General features: G+C 43.0%; 1 long non-coding RNA gene across 1 annotated transcript in view; it reads right to left on the reverse strand.

Annotated features, from left to right (window-relative positions):
* The window catches only part of LOC311631090, a 630545-nt gene that overhangs the window by 322876 nt on the left and 284744 nt on the right, over positions 1–22925 (reverse strand). The gene's annotated exons all lie outside the window — the stretch shown is intronic.

Raw genomic sequence — 22925 nt, forward strand, 5'->3', positions numbered from 1 at the left:
TATACATTATTTTGGTAATATGGACATTTTAATGATGTCATTTCTTTCAATCCATGAACATGGTATATACTTTCACTTGTTTGTATCTTTCTCTATTTCTGTTTTTCAGTATCTTATAATTTCCCCAGTACAGGTCTTTCATCTCCTTGGTTAAATTGATTCCTAGGTACTCTATTTTTTGTTGTTGCAATAGTAAATGGAATTGTTTTTCTTAGTTTCTCTTTCTGAGAATTCATTATTGGTGGATAGAAATGCCATTGATTTCTGGATTTGATTTGGTATCCTGATTCTTTGCCAAATTTGTTTATTAAATCTAGTATTTTTTTGGGGGGGGGGGAATGGAGTCTTTAAAGTTTTCTATATACCATATCATGTCATCTGTGAATAACAATAGTTTTAGTTCATCCTTTCCAAATTGGATGCCTTTAAAAAGTTAATGTTATTATTTTTTATTTATTTGTTAAAATCTTTATTGCTGAGAGTATTGAGATGTTCCTCCCCCTTTTTTCCCCATTGACCCCCTCCACCTGGATCCCACCCAAGGCCTTCATCACCCTATTGTCTGTGTCCATGGGTAATGCATATATGCATATAAATTCTTTAGTTAATCTCTTCCCGCCCCCTACCCTCTTCCCTCTGAGATTTGTCAGTCTATTCCATGCTTCCATGCCTCTGGTTTTATTATACTAGTCAGTTTATTTTGTTCATTAGATTCCTTGTTCAATTATTTTGATTTTTAGATTCAATTGTTGACAGATATGTATTTACAGCTATTTTGATGTTCATATTATTTATCTTTCTTCTTCTTCTTTTTTTCTTAAAGAAGACCATTTTTCATTTCATGTAAGACCCATTTGGTGGTGATGAGCTCCTGTAGCTTTTTCTTGTCTGTGAAGCTCTTTATCTGACCTTCAATTCTAAATGATAGCTTTGCTGAGTAGAGTAATCTTGGTTGTAGATCTTTGTTGTTATCACTTTGAATATTTCTTGCCATTCCCTTTTGGCATGTAAAGTTTCTGTTGAGAAAACAGCTAATAGTTTTATGGGCATTCCCTTCTAAATAACTAAGTACTTTTCTTTCCCTGCTCTTAAGATTCTCTCTTTGTTGTTAACTCCTGGCATTTTAATTATGATGTGTCTTGGTGTGCCCCCCTTTGGGTTTCTCTTGTTTGGGACTCCCTTGTGCTTCCTGGACTTGTATGTCTATTTCTTTCACTAGGTAGGGGAATTTTTTGGTCATTATTTTTTCAAATAGTTTTTCACTTTTTTTGCGCCTTCTGTTCTCATCTTGACAACCCCTATAATGCCAATGTTGGTATGGTTGAAGTTGTCCCAGAAGCTCCTGACATTATTTTATATTTTTGAATTCTTTTTTGATTGGGTGTTTTTATTTCTTCATATTTCAAATAATTGATTTATTCTTGGAATCCTCTACTCTATTATTGATTGTTTATAAGTTATTTTTCATTTCAGTTATTGTATCCTTCACTTCTGACTTGTCTTTTTTGTGTTCCTGATGTTTTCACTAAGTTCCTTGAAGTTCTCAGTAAGTTTCTTGAGAATCCTTATAACCATTGTTTTAAACTCTATCTATGGTAGTTTACTTGGTTCCATTTCATAGTTATTTTTCTGGACATTTCTTCTGTTCTTTCATTTACATGCTTCTTTATCTCTGCATTTTGGCTGCTTCACTGTGTTTGTGTCTATTTGTTAGGCAGAGCTGTTACGTCTTTTGGAATCGATAAAGTGGACTCAGTGGCTCAGCCTCCCCATTCACCTGAGCTGGGCACTCTAAGTGTTCCCCTCTGTGGGCTATGTGTTCTATCCTATGTAGTTGAGGCTTGATTAATGTTGACATCACTGGGAAAAATTGACCCCTAGACTAGTAGGCTGTGCAGATAAGCTGTGGCTATAGCATGCACCAAGATCAGAACTGAGGATCAAACCTGCAATTAAGATATGTGCTCTTGACCAAAATCAAACCCACCATTAACCCTCCAATACATGGGCCAATGTCCTAATCACTGAGACAAACTGTCCAAGGTCCCACTGATTTTTACAGCCCCCAATTTTTGGAATTTCTCTTCCAAGCTCTGGGACCCTGGGACGAGGGGTCTGCTATGGGTCTGGGACCCCTTGCTCCTCCCAAGGGACTCCTGCAACCAAGATATCCACCCTGATTTAAAAATGCCACATATGGGTGTTAGACTAGTCCGTTCTGTACCTCCACCCTCATACCAAGCTCAATGTAGCTTCTTCTTTATATCCTTAGTTATAGGACTTCTGTTTACTAGATTTGTGGTGGTTCTGAATGATGCTTATTCTGTAGTTTAGTTATAATTTTGACGTAGTTGTAGGAGGAAGCCAGTAACATATTTACCTATGCTGCTATCTTGACCCTCCCCAATGCCTTTTATTTCTTCTTTTCTGATTGCCATAGCTAAAGCTTCCAGTTCTTTGTTGAATAAGAGTGATGAAAGTGGACATCCCTGTCTTGTTCCTGAACTTAAGGGATATGTTTTTAGTTTCTGACCATTGAGTAGGATGTTGGTTTTAGGTTTTTCATATAAGGCCTTGATTGTGTTGAGTTTTGATCCCTCCATTCCCATTTTGCTGAGAGTCTTTATCATAAATGGGTGTTGGATTTTGTGAAATGCTTTTTTTTTGTGATCATGTGCTTTTTATCTTTCATTTTGTTTATGTGATATATCATATTTACTATTTATTGATTTGCAAATATTGTACCAACCTTTCATCCCCAGAATAAGTCCCACTTTATCAGGATGTATGATCTTTTTAATGTATTGATGGATCTGATTTGCTAATACTTTGTTGATGATTTTAGCATCATCAGATATTTGCTTGTACTTTTCTCTCCTTATAGTGTCTTTATCTGGTTTTGGAATTAGAATAATGTTTGCCTTATATAAAGTGCTTGGAAGTCTTCCCTCTTCTTGACATCTTTGGAATAGTTTGAGGAGAATAGGTGTTATATATAAGGATTCAATAGATAATTGACTAAGAACATGAAAAATAAATCACAATAAAAATATAAATAGTTAATCACATGTAAAGAAATGCTCAGTTTTGCTATAATCATAAACTCATAATTTAACCGTATAAAATTGGTAAATTAAATAGTTTTATGATTCTCAATCCTGTCATGATTTCTCTTTGGCTCACATACACTGCAGGTGACAGCATAAACTGGCAACCTCTTTCTGGAAGGCGATTTGCTGATACAGATAAGAACCTTTAAAATATGCATGCCACTTTCCCAGGATCTCCTCGCCCTGAATTGGTTCCAATAATAAATTGATATCTTAACAAGGACATTTGCACAAAGATGTTCATTGCTTCAGCAAATAACAGAAATACTTAAGAAACTATAAATGACCACAATTAAGCAGAACATGCTAACTTGCATAAAGGGGTTTTATGTAGCTATTTAGAAAATATGTTTTGGATATATCCTTTTAACAATAATCCTGCCTTGGATAAACCTTACTGGCTACACCTCACCAAGCTTGATACATTCCTAATGTGAAAATGGCTTTGATATAACTTGTAAAAAAAAAAAAAAAAAAAAAAAAAAAAAGAAAAGAAATCAATATCCATCAGTGCCTCATAATATAATCTCTAAATAATTATAGAAAAATCACTGATTGGTAGATGTAATTTTTATAGCTTTATATACTAATATATGGTTATTTTAAAAATAATTTCCAAATCAGTTTGTTTTATTTTCATTATTAAAAATGCAAAATAAAAACATAATATTCACAAATAATTTTTATGGATGGGTTATCTCTCAGTATATGCATTTATTTATTCAACATTTATTGACTTCTACGACATATCATACATTGATCCAAGGGCTTAGGGCATGTTAGCCCACTGTGGACACCTGGGAAAAAGGACCGTTGCAAGCAGAGAGAACTGTCAGAGCAAAAGTGCCAGGACAAGGGAATGCTTTGAAAGAAGAGCAGAGAGGCTGGGATGCAGGGGTAGAATGAGTGATGGGCCTACTGGCAGCCATGTTCAGAGAGACAACTGACAGGGGTTGTGGCCGGCAGACCACAGAGGGCTGTGCTGCGGTAAGGACTTCGGTTTCACTGGGAGTAAAAAGAGAGCCATCGGAGGGTTTTGAGAAGACGGGTGGCTTCTGTTGTTAAAGGGTCCCTGATAGTTGCGAGGCAGCAGCAAGGAGTCTGATCATGAGTAATCTGGGCACCAGTGGTGGCTGAGACCACGCAGCAGCTATCATGTGATGAGAAGTTGGGTTCTTGACACATTTTGAAGGCAAAGCCAGCAGTGGGTTGGATGTGGGTGTGAGAGAAAGAGAAGAGTCAAAGATGACTAAGACTTGAGCACCTGGAAGGATCAGGTTGAGATCAGCTGCGATGGAGAAGGCTGCAAGTGAGCGGGTCCTGGTGAGAGCACAGAGAGTACGTTTCGGGGGAAGATGGTAAGAAATGCGCCTGGAGCAGGTCCACAGTAAGACACAGGAGACGAGAGGAAGAGACAGTGGCACTGAGAGAGCCACCACGGCGGTCGGAGGAAGCCTAAGGAAATGTGGTGTCCTCCCAGCAGGGGAAGCAGGTCCTTCAAAGACGAGAACCAACAACGGGGCTTTGGTTTTCTCGGTGCCAGGTCACCGGCTGACAGTGGCGGTCAGGGAGGAGGGGCCCTCAGCTGCAGACCTCCCTCTTAGGTGTTCCAGTTAGGCAGACGTTTTACATCTTAATTCAGTGGAAGTTATACTTCTTAGTATTGGGGGTGGAAATGCCATGCTCAAGTTGAAGTACATCCTGCAAAAGGTACAAAGCACTGGTAAGCTGGTGGGCAGCTCTGGGGAAGGTGAGAGCAAATATCATTAAAAGTGAGTTACCCAGACTCTAAGTTTAAATGTGTAAGTTTCCTGAGAGGGGCCTGCTGGCATTCCTTTGTATCTTATTCCAAACTTGCTCTTACCCAAGGGATAAGATTCATGTCTTTATTATTAAGAAATGGGGAATAAAGGACAGCGAAGGTCTCCTTTATCACTAATCTGACTTAGAGGGATGAATGAGACCAACCATTCCATATCAGCAAAACCACAATTTTCTCACACTTAATAAAAATGATAAGATTTTTATAGCACATTAGTTTAAACCAAATTTGCTAATCTGATTTGATAGAAAGGAGCTGTGTAAAGGAGTAATATAATGGACTAGTGCTTCTGATATAATTGAAGACGCTTGGATTTTTCGCTTCATATTAGTGACTTTCATGCTCTGTACAGTGTTCTGATGGAATTAGTGCCCCCGCAACACATGAGCAGCTCTCCTGCATCCTGTACAGAGAACCCGGGAATACCCAGACAGCTTCACATCCTCAAGCGCTGTTTTCACAATTGTCAAGTGCTTTGTTCTCCTATAGTGAAGAGTTAAGTCACTCCTCAAAAGGCAATCGCTTTGAGGTTTTTTAACTCCAAGGTAAGCCCTCCTCGGTAGCACTTGTAACTTGAGTGTCGCTGCCCCCTTTCACCGGCCAGGGGTGGCCACCCCCTCACACCCCATCCTCACCTCTGACAAGCAGCCCTGGGAGCTGCAAGTGTGAGGGACAGAATTGTGATGCGACTTCGGTCTCTAAAAATTGCTATTACAAAGCCCCAGCGGATTTGTTCAGAAAGTCTTGAAAACTCTCTCTGCGGACTGAGATGGAATTGTTCAAAGAGTGGCCTTCTATCTGGAGTGTGGGCTGAGATATCTCTTGCTGGGTGTGGCCTGTTACCCCAGCCTCCTGGCTAGTCTTCTGCTCTGCCCCCTCCACCTGGTTTCCTGAGCTTCGGCAGCTCCGCCAAGGCATGGGCTGTTCTAGACCGCTGTGCCTTCCTCACGCTGCCAGCCTGGACATTTTGGATCAGGAGGCTCCTCTGGCATCTCACCTCACCTATCTAATGGTCTTCCTTCTCCTCAGACCCTTGACCTGCACGTGCCCACTCACCCTGCCGCTGCCACAGACTGAAGTCGCTGTTTCTAGAACCCCCGCGTCACTGTGACCCTGTTATAACTCTCAATTAACTGTGTAACATTTTTTGCTTGCATGTCTTTCTACTCTTTTAGATATAAGCTACCTGAAAACGGACTCTGACTTTCATACCTGGGTTCCTTCTTCAGCTTTTGACACAGCAATGTTTAATAAATAAGGAAGTGCATGAGTGAATGTCAAGGTCCCTGGGACTGAACGCTGTCAACCAGCCTGGAAGTTCCTTTCTCATTAATGATAAGTCAACCTGGATCTGTGCATATTTACTTAGGATAGTTTCTATTTTGTGCAGTTAGAAATAAGGGAGTTCTCCAGTGTATCTACAGGTTTGATCTATCAATCTATTATTTATCTCTTTATCTATCATCTATCATCTTCTATCTATACATAAATTATAAGTCAGCCTGGCTTTTCTGATGGTGGAAGATAAATGAAAACTACAAAAAATTATAGAAATTACTTTGTAGGTATGCTTCCTTCCCTGTTCTCTTTTCTCACAAGTAGAAGTGATTATTTAATACCTGTATTAATGGGTGCTGCTCACACTGATCATATCATAATTGCGAGGGGAAAATGAAGTGGTTTAGGCTGCATTCAGTCTATGCAGCCTCCGTGTGGCTGGCTGCCTTCGGGTTCCGCTGGAAACCTAGAACCATGGTGTGGCTGCTGTGGGCAGACACGTGGACTGATAGATGTTTAACACTTCTAAACCCATGGCGACCTGTGAGTGGTGCAACGTGATGTATGTTGCCCTTACTGAGTGGTCACGACCCAGGGCCTGATTCGTATTTGGCTGGTGGTTCCAGCAGAGGCCCTGCAGGGGACCGCATGGCACGGAAGGCATGCGAGAGGCAGGCGCTCCCTGGAATGGATGGGAAGATCCTAAATGGTGATTTCTATCGCACTTTAGATCAGTTTCCCATGGGGAACCAAATCTGAAATTATAATGGAAATCAGGATGAAAATATATTTGTGTCTCTATATTTTTTTTACATACAATTTTCTATTTTGCCACATCCTTCTGTGTGGCAGGTAAGAATGGTTATCTCACTCTTTTTCTGAAATAGATTCTTTTCCCCCCATCCTGAGTAACTCCAAGAAGCACTTACATATGTAAAACTGACAGAAGGTATTACATAATTAAATAAAGGTGTCCTCGAGTTTCTCCAGCAGTGGGCAAGAGAGGGAATCAAAGGAAAGCAGAAGCAAGGTTTTGGTTTTGTATTTTCTTCCCTCAGGCAGACAACTCTTCTTTGCACAGAGGAGTGATGGAGTGTTTGGCAGCAGTGATTTGTGGTGTTCCGTGTGACGGTCTGTTTTAGATGCTCGGGGGTTTGCTGTTTCTGGGCCTGGCACGCGCCGCGGACAGACTGAAATGTTATAGTGCAGCTTCGGGCTGGCTGCCGCCTCCTGTGTCCGCCAGCTCCTGCTCCTGTGACACACAGCAGCTCAGTGTCACCTGCTGAGTGAGGCGCCATGTGCCCTGCTCTCTTGTATTCAGAAGCATCAGGGCCAGAAAGAGTGAGGCTCTCTGAAACATAAGCAAACCCACGCTTACTGACGGGTCCCAAACTACTCTCAGGTGAGTTGAATAGACGGGCATGATCCATTTTATAAAATATAAGTTACAATTTCAAAATATGCAAGTCAAGTGAAGAATTTGGTCCGTATTAAGCTACGGTATTAACATGTACACTGTCACTGGTTTTTCAAAGCGCTTCCAGTCACTTTATGCATTCCTCACTGTTCAGCTGTGCGTGAGGCGACATTATTTCTGCATTAAGGATGGGGCAGTGGGCTCCCGCCTCTCGTGTAAGATTGCACAGTCACTAAGTATCAGACATCAGAATTCAAGCTTGGGGCTTCTGGTTGCAGACCACTGGTTCTCTCCTGAACGTGTGACAGGCGCCGTGAGAGCGTGGGTGTGCGGGCCACGCTCCCTCTCTGTTCCTGAAGAGGCAGGTTTAGGAGGGAGGCCCCAGTGAGCCAGGCAGCCTGCTACCGAGCTGGGTGTGAGCCCAGGACTGGCCTCTGCCAGCGCTGAAGGAGGCAGAAGAGAGGCAGAGGGTCACTGAGGCCAGGTCCCGCAGCGTCAGCCTTATCTCCGGAGCTCTCCTCTGTGGGAGCACGGCCAGCCAGGCCCGCCACGCCGGGAGGGAGCACAGCTGCACAGCCACACGCGGAGAGGAAGGAAGCTCGCTGACAGGCCCCTGCGTTCCAGCCCTCCCAGCCCAGGAGGTGCTGACCAGGCCCCAGGGAAACAGTCCTTGCACCTTCCCAGCAGCCACACAAGAGGCTTTGAGCAGCCCCAGGTCCGCTGAGCCAAGAACCGTGAGAGATGATAGTGAATTGTTGTTTGAAATCACTGTGTTTGGGGTGGACTGAGAGATAGCAACAGATGACCGGAAATACAGTCTATAAAACTTCCCCTACTTTCCTTTCAAAATGACTTTACATGTGTAGTCTCTACGTTCTCAAACAAACTTGTGATCACTTTCCTAGGGTGGTGTGTGTGTGTGTGTGTGTGTGTGTGTGTTTTAGATCACTTCTCACCCATAAAAGGTAAATAATTTGAACAATGTTTCAGAGAACATGGAAAACTTGTAGTCCCAAGTCATGGTTTTCAGAGTATCAGTGTTGAGAGCCAGGTCTCCGCAGACTTGTCCCGTTCCTGAACGTCTTGCAAACAAGGGCAGTGACTGCCTTTCTGCTGGGCCGCCTTACAGAATGTCACACAGCAGACAGCCCAGCATCATAGGACAAGTATCTCCATTCACAGCAAAGGAGATTTTATCTTACGTGCAAGCTAACCAATTAGCTCGCCATAGTTTCACGGATGCTGGTAATATAACGAAGACAGTATTTTACTCTGGAGCGAAGAGCAAGCAGGCTCGGTGCCCGATATAAAAGGCTCATGTTCTCTACACTCAGGCTTCCTTCCTGGAACGCAGCCCATGTATGTATGCGGGTCATGGGGTCTTCTTTGCGTCCCCTGTAGGAATTGGGGCTTAAGGAGTCCATGAGATGGCGATACGCTGGCTCCTGCTGTTGTGAGGAACACACTCTGTTGTCCTGAATCTGGGACCTCGTGTGTTGTATGGGCATGCCCCAGGATGTTGTGGGTTTGGTTCCAGAACACCATAACAGAGCAAGGATTGCAATAAAACAAGTCACACAGTTTTTTTAGTTAAAATATTTTTTACACTATGTCGTAGACTATTAAGTATATAAGATAGTATTATATCTAAAAACAATGTACACACCTTAATTAAAAACACTTTATTGCTAAAAATGATAACCATAATCTGAGCCTCCAGCACAGGGGTCCTCAAACTTTTTAAAGTGGGGGCCAGATCACGGTCCCTCAGAGAGCTGGAGGGCCGGACTATATGAACTACTAATTCCTACTGTAACACCTCGGCTGCGCTCACTGCCCAAAAAACCTGGCGGGCCGGATCAGACTCCTCTGCTGGCCGCATGTGGTCCGCGGGCCGTAGTTTGAAGACCCCTGGCCAGCAAGTTATAATTTTTGCTGGTGGAAGGTCTTGCCTCAATGTTGGTGATTACTGACTGATTAGGGTGGTGGTTGCTAAAGGTTTGGGTGGCAATTTCTTAAGGCAGCATTAAAATGTGTGTCATTGACTGACTCCTTCCTTTACAAACCATTTCTAGGGGCATAAAATGCTGTTTGATAGCATTTAATTCACAGTAGAACTTCCAGAATTGGAGTCAGTTTTCTCAAACTCTAACTCTGTTTTATCAAATCAATTTCTGTAATATTCTAAATTCTTTGTTGTCATTTCAATAATCTTCACAGCATTTTCACCAGGAGGAGAGTCCATCTCAAAAAATCACTTTCTTTGCTCATCCATAGAAAGCAGCTTTCATTTGTTGAGTTTTAGCATGAGATTGCAGCAATCCAGTCACATTTCCAAGTCCCACTTCTAATTTTAGTTCTTATTATTTCCACCACATCTACAGTTACTTCTTCTACTGACGTCTTGAATCCCTCAAAGTCATCCATGAGCATTGGAATCCATTTCTTTCAAACTCCTGTTGATGTTGATATTTTGATCTATTCCCATGAGCCACCAATGTTCCTAAAGGCTTCTTCAATGGTAAATTTTTCCATGATGTTTTTAATTCACTTTGCTCAAGTCCATCAGAGAAACCATTATCTTTGGCAGCGATCCTCTCACAAAGTGTATTTCTTAAATACTGAGAATTCAAAGTAGAGGTGACTCCTGGGTCCCTGGGCTGCAGGACAGCTGTTGTGCTAGCAGGCATGGAAACGCACATGTGTATTTCTCCATCAGAGCTCTTGTGTGACATGGTGCACTGTCAGTGAGCAGTGGCATTGTGAAAGGAACTTTTTGTTTTGTTTCCATGCAGTAGGTTTCCACGGCAGGCTTACCATATTTGGCAGATCATGTTGTAAACGGTCATTGTTTCAAACCCAAAAACGGTTTTATGTTCTATGGTGAAGCAATAAAAGTATTTCTTTAAATGCCAGAGGAGGTAAAGATACCCACCATTATTATTGTTATTTACCTTTCAAGTCAGCCAATGCAGTTAGACATGGAATCAGAACATGGCATGTAAATTTTGAGATGAGAGATAAATTATTAATTGTACATAACATGATTAATAAACTTGTAAAATAAAAAGGAGGCAACTGAACAGCTATCTGAAATTTTAAGAAATTTTGTCTGGTAAGAAAGTAAAAATGTAATAACTTCCTCCTAGAATTATAATAAGCATTAAAAGTGGTAGAAAGTCCTCTGTCCAGTAACCTGATTGGAAAGGAGAGTGCGTGACTGACATGAGAAACCAGATCTCACCTGGTGACGTGGTGGAACCAGAAAGCGCAGACACAGCCAGGCAGTATTCTTGGATGGGGAGACTCAATAGTGATAAGAACATTAACTTTTTCATAATAATTAAAATAAAATTCATGTAATTTCAGTCAGAGTTTGGATCTTAGCCTTATTCTACGTAATCCATTAATAAGACTAAACTCCATAATGCAAAGGGAATTTTGAAAATAAGAATGAGGAAAACTTTGCTTTAACACAAACTAAAATATACTATAAAGCTGAAAATAGCATGACATTGGTACAAAAATAGTCAGAATACTGGAAGAAAATATTAAAAGAAATATAGATGAATATATAATTTGGAGCGGGTGAGAAAATGTACCTTACATCTGAGACAGAGAGTGTGAAGGAAAATACCCTATGTATTTTACCATATTTTAATATTCAAAATGAAACAATTTCACCTCGTATTCTATATTATAATAGCAAACTAACAAAGAAAAATAAAATTTAAAAATAGAAGGCAAGTAACAGAATTGAAGAATGTCCTTGTAACTAAATAATAAAGGTTAATTAACACTCTTAATATGGAAAAGAGCTTTTATATATTAATCACAAATAAAATGTGACCATCCCAATAGACAAATAAGATAAGGACATGAAGAATTTACCAGAGAATAATACATGTGAAAAATGTCAAACTGTAGAAATTGACAAATTGCAAGTGAAAACAATAAGCTACTCCTTACACAGATCTTTTAAAGTGAGAGGAAGCAGCATTGGCCGTGTTTGGGAAAACAAGCATCCTGTGTTGAATGGATGTGAGGAGGAGTAGCAGGGATATCCTTTGAGAGGAGTAACTGGGGACAATGCATGCGTGTGAGTGTGAGTGTGGGTGTGGGTGTGTCCATAGAGTAGCATTCTAAAAATGGATCTTCCTTTTGATACAGCAATTTCACTTGTAAGTTTTTTCCCCAAGGAAAAAAAATAAGCAATCTAGCTCTTTTATGAATACAATGATCTATAGCTGCATGCTTCTGTTAGGTCTGAGCAGAGCAAGGGTACAGACACTCCCCAGGGCAGAAAACTCTGGATGCCCAGCGAGGAGTAAAACTGGGGAAACAAGGACCTGGCCCCCAGGGTATCTCTATCCCCTAGCAATGGTCTGGACCCCTGCTCGTTCCTATTAGTGGTCCTGTGATTCATTCTCTCCCCTGACCTTTCCCCTCTAGCATATCATTGCTCATGTGGTTTACACCCCTGACATAACATCTACGCCTCAGGTATATTGCATCTCCAGGCCCAGAAAATAACCAGACATGTATGCCATGGCTGCCTCAGAACCAGCTGCATTGACTATTGACCCCCTGCCCTGGCACTGACCAGTGGAGGCCAGGACCCTGAAAGAGCTCACTGGAGAGCTAATGAATATTCTATTAGAACCCTCCCTGAGACCTCCCAGAAGATTTCCACCTGCAGGAGTGAGAGAAACACACTGGAGACAAAGGAGTCCGTCCATGCCAGTCCCTTCCCCCTTCTATCCTTGAAGAGACCCTAATCAGGGGAGCAATAGGCAGTGGCAGCTTACCCCACGCTAACCCTCTGAACCTGTCTCCAGGGCCCCCTTTGGGCCAGAGCAGCCCAGCCTGGCTCTCCTGCTGCTGCCTCCACACCCTTCCTTGTTGCATGGTCTTGGGTACATTTTGCTGCCATCGTGGACCCAGTAACCTTTGGCTCAGTGCCTTGTAGCCCTTTCCCTTGGTTATCCCTGTCCCTTTTCCTCTTTTCCTTAAATAAATTCAATTTTTCTTTATCCACCATCTGAGATGGCTATTTAGCCTGCCCACGTACCACTAAGTTAACCTTCCATTTTCAAAAAACATTTCAAGTGAATTTATTTTTAGTCATAGCATCAGTGAAATTCTGTATGAAAATTTTCCCTTTATCATTGTTTCAGGGGCCGTAAATTCTAATCCATGCAGGCTAAAAACCATGGTTTATAATTTCCAAACATTTTCAGTGACATTCATTGAATGAAGAAAACAAAGGGAATATTAAAGATACAACAGAAAGAACCTAAAACTGCTCTAAAAAAATAAAGTCTATTAAAATAATACACCAGGACATGAACTGGTTTTTAATTTGGATTGAAAAACAAAAAATAAAAACTTAATTCACCTAAACTAAATTATAATAAAAGTGCACTATTAGCTGCAACTTAGTTTGCAGTGGGACTGGGCCGGAGAAAGTGTTAGACTGGACAGGTGAGAGCTAGAACCACCTCTTCTCAGTAGGCACATTCCAGCCACGGGTCTTAGCAGAGGGAGGGATGCTGAAACAAGGAGTGGTTAGTACTGGTGACCTGAAGCACCAGGAATTGCAAGATTTGGAGTCACACCTGTAATCTGCTGAGTCATGGAGAGTTTCAGAGGTCTGCAGAGTTGCCTGTTGAAAACAAAAATGCTATGCCATGCAGGGGTGCTGTGCCCTGAGGGTGTAATACCAGGTTATTGTAAGTACACAGCCATTATCAGGACTCATAAGGGGAATCATTAGCAGTATTGTGAGCTTTTTAAAAATAATAGAAAATAAATGGCCACTTACTAGTTGTTTTGAAATGCTAATCAATTTCCATGGGATCATTTTCAGTGAGTAAGTTTATTCCTCCAAAAGCTAGTTTTGCAAATAAAGTTCAGTATGCAGATCAATGCTGCTCATTTGTAGATCTTCTCAACACCTGCTAGATGGTAAGGGGAGACTCAATCGGAGAGATTTCCTCTGGCACCTCCTCGGGCTGGGCTCTTGTTGCCACCGCAGGGCAAGGTTAGCACCAAATCCCTGGCCACATCAGTCGTGGTTAGGGAACAAATTCCATGTTGAGAACGGTGGGCAGGATCATCTGTAAACTGGGAGTGGGATGGTAAACAAAAAGTAAAAATAAAATTGTGTCCCAATGAGGGGAAATTGGAAAGGACTTTGGTATTTTAAAATTCAGGCATGATTTTCCTTTCACCTGTTACTGAACACGCACCCCTCCCTGTCTGGTGGGTCTGGGAAAGAGGCTGGCGAGGCTGGACACTCGGGACCACTGAAACCTCCCACCCCCTGCGCGACCTCCGGATTCTTGCCAAGTGTCCCCGACGCTCTTCCCTAGCTCACACTGTGCACATGTATTTTAAAAACAAACCATCTCAAGCATACAGTGTCACCCCCTCTTGGCCTTTTCCCTGTCACTGGCTCTTTCCTGCCCACCACCCCTGGCAGCCCTCCCACCCTGAGGCCTGGGGCCCAGCCTGGCTTTCCTGCAGCTGGCACATCTGTCATTCCAGAAGGTCACTCTGCATGGCCCACCCCGCATAGCATCAGGATGGCGGAGGGGCAGAGCTATCCCACGGAGCGAATCTGGGCCGGTCGGTGTGGGAGGGTCTGGGCCTGTCCAGTTCATCTCCAAAAAAAGTTTTCATTCCTGGTGGGAGAGCTGCCATGGACAGCGTGTGCATGTGCATGTGCATGTGTGTGTGTGCGTGTGTGTGTGTGCATGTACACACACACAGAGGCAGCAAACCCCCCCCCCCCCCCCAGGCCTGCTCTCACCTCTTGTGGACCAGTTCCAGTTCCCATACAATGATCAGTTTTTGTGAAAGCCATTTGCTAGTGCCAGCACCTCACCATCTTCAGGGAGAAGATGTGTCCCCACCTGCCTCTGGCTCAGCCACACCAGTTCCCCTCTGAACACAAATAAACAAAAGCCCCAGCGGGGCAGTCACACCTGGGGGGCAGCAGACCTGGGAGACCTTCAAAGTCGGAAGGCACAGGCTCCGGGGGCTGGAGGCCTGGCCCCCGAGCAGATACAACCGCCCGGAGGAGGCCCTGCCCGCTCTGTGCACACGGCTCCCCAGCAGTCACCGGCTCCACATGTATGTGTTTGGAATGAGAATAACTCAACAGCAATTGGCTTCTTTGCACTCTGGACTTAAAGCTCATTTCTCTCCACCTTTGAAGTGCGGAGAGCTCTCAGTCACCAGCCTTTGTGAATGGCAAAATGGTAATCATAAGAATTTACTTCCTGCCGAAGCCGGTTTGGCTCAATGGTAGAGCTTTGGTCTGCGGACTGAAAGGTCCCGGGTTCGATTCCCGTCAAAGGGCATGCACATTGGTTGCGGGCACATCCCCGGTAGGGGGTGTGCAAGAGGCAGCTGGTCGATGTTTCTCTCTCATCGACATTTCTAGCTCTCTATCTCTCTCCCTTCCTCTCTGTAAAACATCAATAAAATATATTTAAAAAAGAAAAGAATTTACTTTCTGAGCTAACACATGTGTTCCTTGGAGAGCTTTTCTTTCTTCTTTTTTTAAATCATTTAGACAGAACTTTAAAAAAAGATATAAATTAAATCAGATTGTTGAGAAATTTCCCTGGGGAACACGCCTTCGTTTGTAAGATCCCCCTGATCTCTGAAATGCTCAGAGAGAAAACACTTAACACCAAGACCGTAAGTCAAAGAGCATTTGAGGAGAGATGCTATTCCAGGGTCTGAGACGTAAGTAATAACAGGAAGGAGGTGGGACGGGGTCCTGGGCTCCTGACGGGGCTCCCCGCAGAGCTGCGCCCGCCCCGAGGCGGCCAGGGGTCTGTGCAGAGCTCCGATCAGCAGGTTTAATATGTGGATGGAGATCAATTTTTTCTTATGGCAAATCTATATGCCGTTCTTCGTCTTCATTTGGTGCTATTTGCTGAGTGGCTGTTACTCAGGGCAAAGGTCGCTCTCGGGCAGGTGAAGCCGCCGAGTAATCTCTTCCTCCCGCAGGAGGTGTGGATATTAAATTACACCGACGCCCGGGGCGCGAGGCCTCATCCATATTTTATCCGCTGTAAACGCAACGCCACAGCACTTTTTAGGGTGATGTATTTATTAACTGGCTGGGGATGAGCCGTACAGAAATCCAGTTTGTTCAGGAAAATAAAATGAAGACAGCCTGACAAGTTTATGAAGTTAGCACAATAGCTATTTATTACTTTTTAAACACACAGTTTGCGGAAATGTCTTCAGCAGTGTTTGTTCGATAAATGCATAATGCTGTCTGAGTCATCTCGGCGGCTTTTGTCTTTGGATTTTAATGAAGTTTCTTTTCTTAACGCGATCCGCTGGCCCTCCCTGTGGCCTGCTTTCAGTGGCTTACCTGTGCTCTTTGTTCCGCAGGGGCTGCCGGTGGCATTGTGGGAGATGAGATCACAGTTCCACCCGCGGTAGCCAGTCTCCTGGACGATGAGGAAGCTGACAAACTGTTTCGGAGTGACAGTTGCTAAGAGCACTGCTTCTCTCAATCCCTTGCCTTTTCTTTCTCCTCTCTGTCCTTCAGTGAAAACAGTTCCCGTGTCGCAGAGCACCTGTGCTCCCAAACCTTATGTTACCCAAAGATAAGTCACAGGCCTTGCTCCTGCGAACACAGGCTGGCCCCACGTGCCCGCCCTTTCTCTGTCTGGTGCCATGAAATGTCAGCTGCTTATTGAGAGGGAGAACGAGGGCCGGTTCATTTATTTCTATAGTCACTGAGTCTGATAAAACTTTCTTTCCCTTTCCTTTCTTGAAAGATAAAATCTTGAGAACCCGGGCTGAGTCTCAGGGTCTGTAAGTTCTCGCTGAGTGGGGACAGCATTCCTGAGGTTATAATGGCCGCCTTCTTGTTTTCATCGTGCGCTCCGGCTTCGGTCAATTTGATCACCAGCTTGCAGTTGGTATCGCTAAGGAAATCAGGAAGGCCCCATGCTTTACCCTTGGGGATGGGTTCCAGTGTTCCCGTCCCAGAGTGAAACTGGAGCAGTGGGTCTCTCAGACTGTGGCCCCTGGGAATGCCTTGGCCTGAGAACTCTCTGGCCCCGCCCACTGACCAGGGCTCTGGGGAGGGCAAACTGCAGTCCAGGCTTTAGCAAGCCCTCAGGCGTTCCTGAGACCTGCTCAGGTTTGAGAATCACTGGCTGATCTTGATGAACTGCAAACCAATGACCGCTTATACCGCGGGGCCCTGGTGTGCTGCTCCCTGCTGTAGCCGCTGCTTCCGGGAGGACGGCCAGGACCTCAGAGGGAGCACCCTGGCCGCCTTGGAATCACTGTTCTGTGAGGTCCATGGCAGAGGCAGGTGGGAATTCTGTTTTGGAAGGTCCCAGATATTCCGAATCCTCTCTTGGTGGCTTACTGAAAGGTGACTCTTTCTTGCTTTAGGAAGGGGAAAGGCAAATTAGATCTCTGAACTAACTTTTTTCTTTTGAGAAAAATAATACCGATATCATTAAAATCTCTTTAAAAGTTAAGTCCTACAACTTTATTATTATTATTTTTTTAATCCTCAACTGAGGACATGCTTAGAGAGGGGAAGTGTGAGAAAGAGAGAGAAATGTCAAGATGAGGTAGTCATTGATTGGTTGCCTTCTGTATGTGATGGACCAGGACTGAACCCAAAACCCAGGTATGTTCCCAGACCAAGAATAGAATCTACAACCGTTTGGTGCAGGGGACAACACTCAACCAACTGAGCCCCCTGGCCAGGCTAAGTCCTACAGCTTTTTAATAATGCAGCACCATACTTATTTATGTCCTGTTGGCCTTCATAAAAATTTACCCCTATAAATAAGATTAAGATATTTTAAAGAAACATTTCAATTCAATCTCGAATGCAGTTTTCTTTTTCTGTGGCATGATTTTAAAGTAAACAGAATATATAGGGGATGCTTCAAACCTATCTTATTATCATCTTAAAAATATATTAGCTCTTTTTACCTGCCTGAGTGCATCATTCCAAGATGCATTCAACTCTTTCTTTGATGTTTTTTCTCTTTGCAGCCCTAGAAGATGCAGATCTCAGGCCTCTGAGGGAAAGCTTCAAACTGAATTGTCAGAATATGGGCTTTGGGTCCAACACTGAGAAAGTTGATTGCATAACAGTGGGTGTGTAAAAAAAATAGGGTTACTATAAGCACTAGAAATTCAAAAAAACAACATGACTTCTCCAACTTTTGGGATGCATCTGGGATTCACAATTTATAACCTAAATGGAACCACAATCTGATGTCTGACCTGCATTGTATCTTCCTTTTTATAAAAAAGAAAATACATTTTGAGGAAGGGAGAGGGAGAGAGGGACAGAAATAACAATGAGAGACCGAATCATTGATCAGCTGGATTCTACGCCCCTTACTGGGGACCAAGCCCATCACCCTAGGTGTGTGCCCTGACCTTAAGTTGACAGTGACTCCAGGTTCATGGATTGACGCTCAACCACTGAGACACATGGACTGGGCCTGAATTGTTTCTTTTAATAAGAAAATGTGTTCTGCTTAAGCAGGTCACATCCACTGAATGGAAACATACTGAAAGGAGAAAAATTAAATTAATTTTCAAAGCCTAAGCTTCTGAAATGGGTTAGTGCCATCTATTCCAGGCTGACAGCAAAGCTTTCATTTAAAAAAAAATTCTGGCCCTCACCAGTTTGGCTCAGTGAATAGAGCATTGGCCTGTGGACCAAAGATCTTGGGTTCGATTCTGGCCAACAGAATATTCCCTGGTTGTGAGCTCAGTCCCCAGTAGGGAATGTGCAAGAGGCAGCCGATAAATGATTCCCTCTCATTGATGTTTCTCTCTCTCTCTCCTCTCCTCTCTGAAATCAATAAAAATATATTTTAAAAAAATCTGAACATATTTTAGGATATACAATGGCATTTTTATAGTCATGAATATAGCAACTGAAAGCAGAAGAAAAATCTTATATAAAGCAGTGTTGTTTTCAAACGGCTGATTATGACCCAATTGTACTCATGAAGCCAATCTTGTTGGCCATGATCTGCAATAAAAATTAAATTGAATGGACAAACTAGACTAAGACCAAAATAGAATACAATAGACAGTAACAGAATACATATAATATATAGTGAGGTTAAATATTATTTTGGGAAAATTTGTTTTAGTATAAATACTTATATAAAAACTTGTTTTAGTATGAGTTTTGATAAAAATACTGATAATGTATAGAGTGATGAATATTTATAGTTAGTGGCTTTCATTATTAGTGTGATTTGTCTGGCATTCTCTTACCTTCAACAAGAATAAAATATCCCCCCCAAAATTTAGACTAGAGATTGTGAAAGAAGAGTGGTACGGGTAGGTAGGGTTAAAACATTAAGCTAACATAATCTTTGGATACCTTGATTCATCCATTTATTCATGTATACATTAGTAAAACTTGAGTAAATTAATAAATTTCTCTGTTCCTCCATTTCCTTATCTGTAAAATGTTATTGACAATAAAACCTATGTATTAAGTTACTGTCATGGTTAAAATTGCTAATATATGCAAAGTGCTTAGAGTAGTATAAGTAGTAAGGGTTAGTTATCAATTTAAATACAATCTATATTTAATGCTTGCCTGTTATGTATAACACATAGTGCTATACATAACAAATAGGTTCATGGAGATTATCCATTTTAATCTATGACCCTTTATGGAAGGGGCCTTTGCATTAAGCTTCTATATAATACCTTTGGAAATAAGTGAAAATGAAGGGGATGCTATTCATGTTGGTTTATTTAAGAAGTGTATGTTTGTATGTATGTATGTATGTGTGTATGTATGTGTTTTGTGAAGGAGAAAGCTAAGGACAAGGCAAAACTTTGGACTCGAGGTTTCAGTGAAGAGGAATGTGAAGAACATGCTGCCCTTGTCAAGCTGGGCGACCTTCTTCAAGACTCTTCACCTACCGAATGGCCCTCATTGTCATTGGAGATTGGGGCTGTGATTTCCAAGGCCCCTTCTGCTGTGGACTGAACTGTGCCCCCCAGATTCACATGTTGAAGCCCTCACTCCAATGTGACTATATCTGAAGATTGGGGGGGGGGGGCACCATTGAACCCAGTATTAGGGGGTAATTAAGCTTAAATAGGAGGTGTGGGGTGGGGTAGGGGTAGGAGTCCTAATCTTATAGGATGCTGTTCTTATAAAGGGAAAGGAATGTCAAAGATCTTCCTCTCTGATTCCCCCCTCCCCCGCTCCACACACACACAGAAAGGCTGTATGAGGCTGCAGGGAGAAGTTAGCCATCAAAAGTCAGGAAGAGAGAGCTCATCCTCAAAGGATATCGCATCAGTTGGAACCCTGATTTTGGACTTCTGTCCTCCAAAACAGTAAGAAAATAAATGTCTGCTGTTTAAGGCATCCAGCCCCTGATGTCTGTTAGCCAGGCCTGAGTTGACTGACGTTTTAACGGCAGCTGCGCCAGCGTGGAGACCGGCCCGCTGTCTCCCTCTCCCTCCCTCCGGCCTAGTTCCATGACTTGGAGATGTTCTCTCTGGGATGGCAGTCAGTCCAGAAACACAGGCAGGACCCCTGCCCCAGGGAAATGCATCCCATGCTTGAATAGCTCTCTCATCAGCTTCCCTATCCCCACGCACTCCCCTCACTGCACACTCACCTGCTTCCCCACAAAGGACTGGCTGAGGACAAGTTCAGTGTGCTGTACGTGGTTATAGTTCTCAGGACAAAGCAGTGCCCACACTGGCTTCAGCCATGCCAATTCATGTCCACCTGGAATCTACAAATGTGATCTTATTTGGAAATTGGGTCTTGGCAGATGCAATCAAATTATAGTGAGGTCATACTGAATTAGGGTTTGCCCTAAATCTAATTTATAGGAAGAGGGAAGTTTGGTGATAGACAAGCCGGGTGAATGCCATGTGAAAATGGAGCCGGGGACTGGAGTGATACAGACAAAGCTGAGGAACGCCAAGGATTGCTGGCAACCGCCAGAGGGAGGGGAGGGAGGCCAGGAAGGCTTCCTCCCTGGAGCGAGGGAAGCATGGCGGTGCCCACGCCTGGGCCTCGGACCGTTGCCACCAGGACCACAGAGAACAGCTTCTGTTGTCTGAAGCCCCAGGTTGTAATTCTTTGCTACGGCAGTCCTGGAAACGAACACCGTGCCTAAGAATAAAGCAAACTGGATGTACAAACCATTTATATTTTGAAACAAAATGTAAAATGTGGTATAAATCAATTGCTTCCCCCATTGCAATAATTCCCAAATAGCACCATGTAAACAATGACTGAAGTTTAGAAGAGTACTAATGAAAAGACAAAAATGCATGGGTGTTCCTTTTACCAGGTGTAAATAGATAGTGGTCATCCACTACTTGTTAAGCAATATGCTACAATTTTACATTCCATGGACACACTAGGCCTAGAGAAGTCTGGGATCTCATTTCTACAGTTCTGTCCCTGAAGCACAGAACACTTAGGTGCTACTCAATCTATCCCACTAAACCCTTGAAAGGGATAGAGGAGGAGATGTAGATGAAACCAGACAGAAACAGACCAAGATACAGAGAACTTGGCTTTAGACATCAGTTGTCCTCAAGACATTTTCAGGAGTGTTCTGGTGCTTTTCTTATCTTCTCGTCTAAGAAATCAGAAGTCCAGACTTGTTTACCGGTCACTGAGCCTATGATGAGGTGCTGGGGATTCCGAGATGCTGAAGACAACCTGTCCTTTTGGGAAAGAATGCCAGGCCCAGTGGCTGCAGTAGAAATTACAAAGAAAAAAGCTGTGAAACACAACACACCAGACAAGAGGCAGTGGTCATCCCTGCGGGCATTGCAGGTGAAGACGGGAAGCAGTGAGAACAGGCCGCCAGCCGGCCAATGCCTGGGCCTCCGCGGTGTCCTGATGCTGAGTGTGAGGAAGTCAGGAGGAAGAGAGCAGCATGCAGGAGATGCTGGGGGGTGGGATTAGCGTGATGAGTTGGAGCCATTTCATGAGGAGTTTAGGCTTTCACTGACATGATTGGAATGAAAGGAGAATTCCCAATGTACGGTCTTTTACAAAGGTGACTCATGGCAAGGTGAAGAGTTGGGTGATTGATCATGGAGAAGGACCCCAAAGAAAACTATTTCCTTTGTCTAAAGTCCCCAAGGTTCTGGTCTGACATTATGGGGAAGAAAATTGATGTTAAGGTGAAAGTTAAATTTTTACAAGAATTTTATTTTCTGTTAACATCACACTAATCAGAAGAGTTGATTTTTGAGAACGAGTGTGGAAGAACTTAGTTAGAAAGCTGCTACCATTGCCTGTCTCCTCAGTGCTTTGCACGGTCTCATTTGGTCCCTGGCTGTACTGGAGGGCCATGTGCGGGGATGGCAATTCCCGTTTGATCAAAGGAGACAAGTAGGGTTCAGAGGAGGCGAGTTAGTTGAATGTTTTTTGTGTTTTTGTTTTTGTTTGCTTGTTGTTGTTTTTTTAGTGTTCATCTGCCCATCTCCTCTCCTTTATCAACCATAAGTTTGTTCTTTATATCTACAGGTCTGTTTCTGTTTTGTTTTGTCTACTCATTTTTTTCAGATACCACGTATAAGTGAGGTCCTATGGCATTTGTCTTTCTGTGACTTTATTCCTCTTCGATAACATTCCCTAATCAATCCATGTTGGCTCAAATGGCGAGAGTTAATTTTTTATGGCTGAGCAGTATTCCAGAGTGCATTGTGTGTGTCACAGATTCTTTATTTACACATCTACTGATGGACATCTAGGCTGCTTCCATACCTGGGCTGTTGAAAATAATGCTGCAATGAATATAAATTAACATATCTTTTCAAATTAGTGTTTTTGTTTTCTTCAGATACATACCCAGAAATGAAATTGTGGGATTTTATGGCAGCTCTATTTTTAATTTTTAAAAATATATTTTATTGCTTCTTTTCAGAGAGGAAGGGAAAAGGATAGAGAGCTATAAACATCGATGGGAAAGAAACATCAATCAGCAGCCTCCTGCATACCTCCCACTGGGGATGTGCCTGCAACCAAGGTACATGCCCTTGACCAGAATCCAACCTGGGACCTTTCAGTCCAGAGACCGACTCTCTATCCACTGAGCCAAACCTGTTAGGGCTATTTTTAATTTTTTGAAGAATCTCCATACTATTTTCCATAGTGGCTAACTGGTATGCATTCCCACACCAGTGTATTCCACATTCTCATCAACAATTTTTGTTTGTTGATTTATTGATTATAGCCATTCTGACAGGTGTGAGGTGACATCTCAGT

This window comes from Pipistrellus hanaki (assembly GCF_964339955.1).
Source record: "Pipistrellus hanaki genome assembly, chromosome: 12".
Taxonomy (NCBI): Eukaryota; Metazoa; Chordata; class Mammalia; order Chiroptera; family Vespertilionidae; genus Pipistrellus; species Pipistrellus hanaki.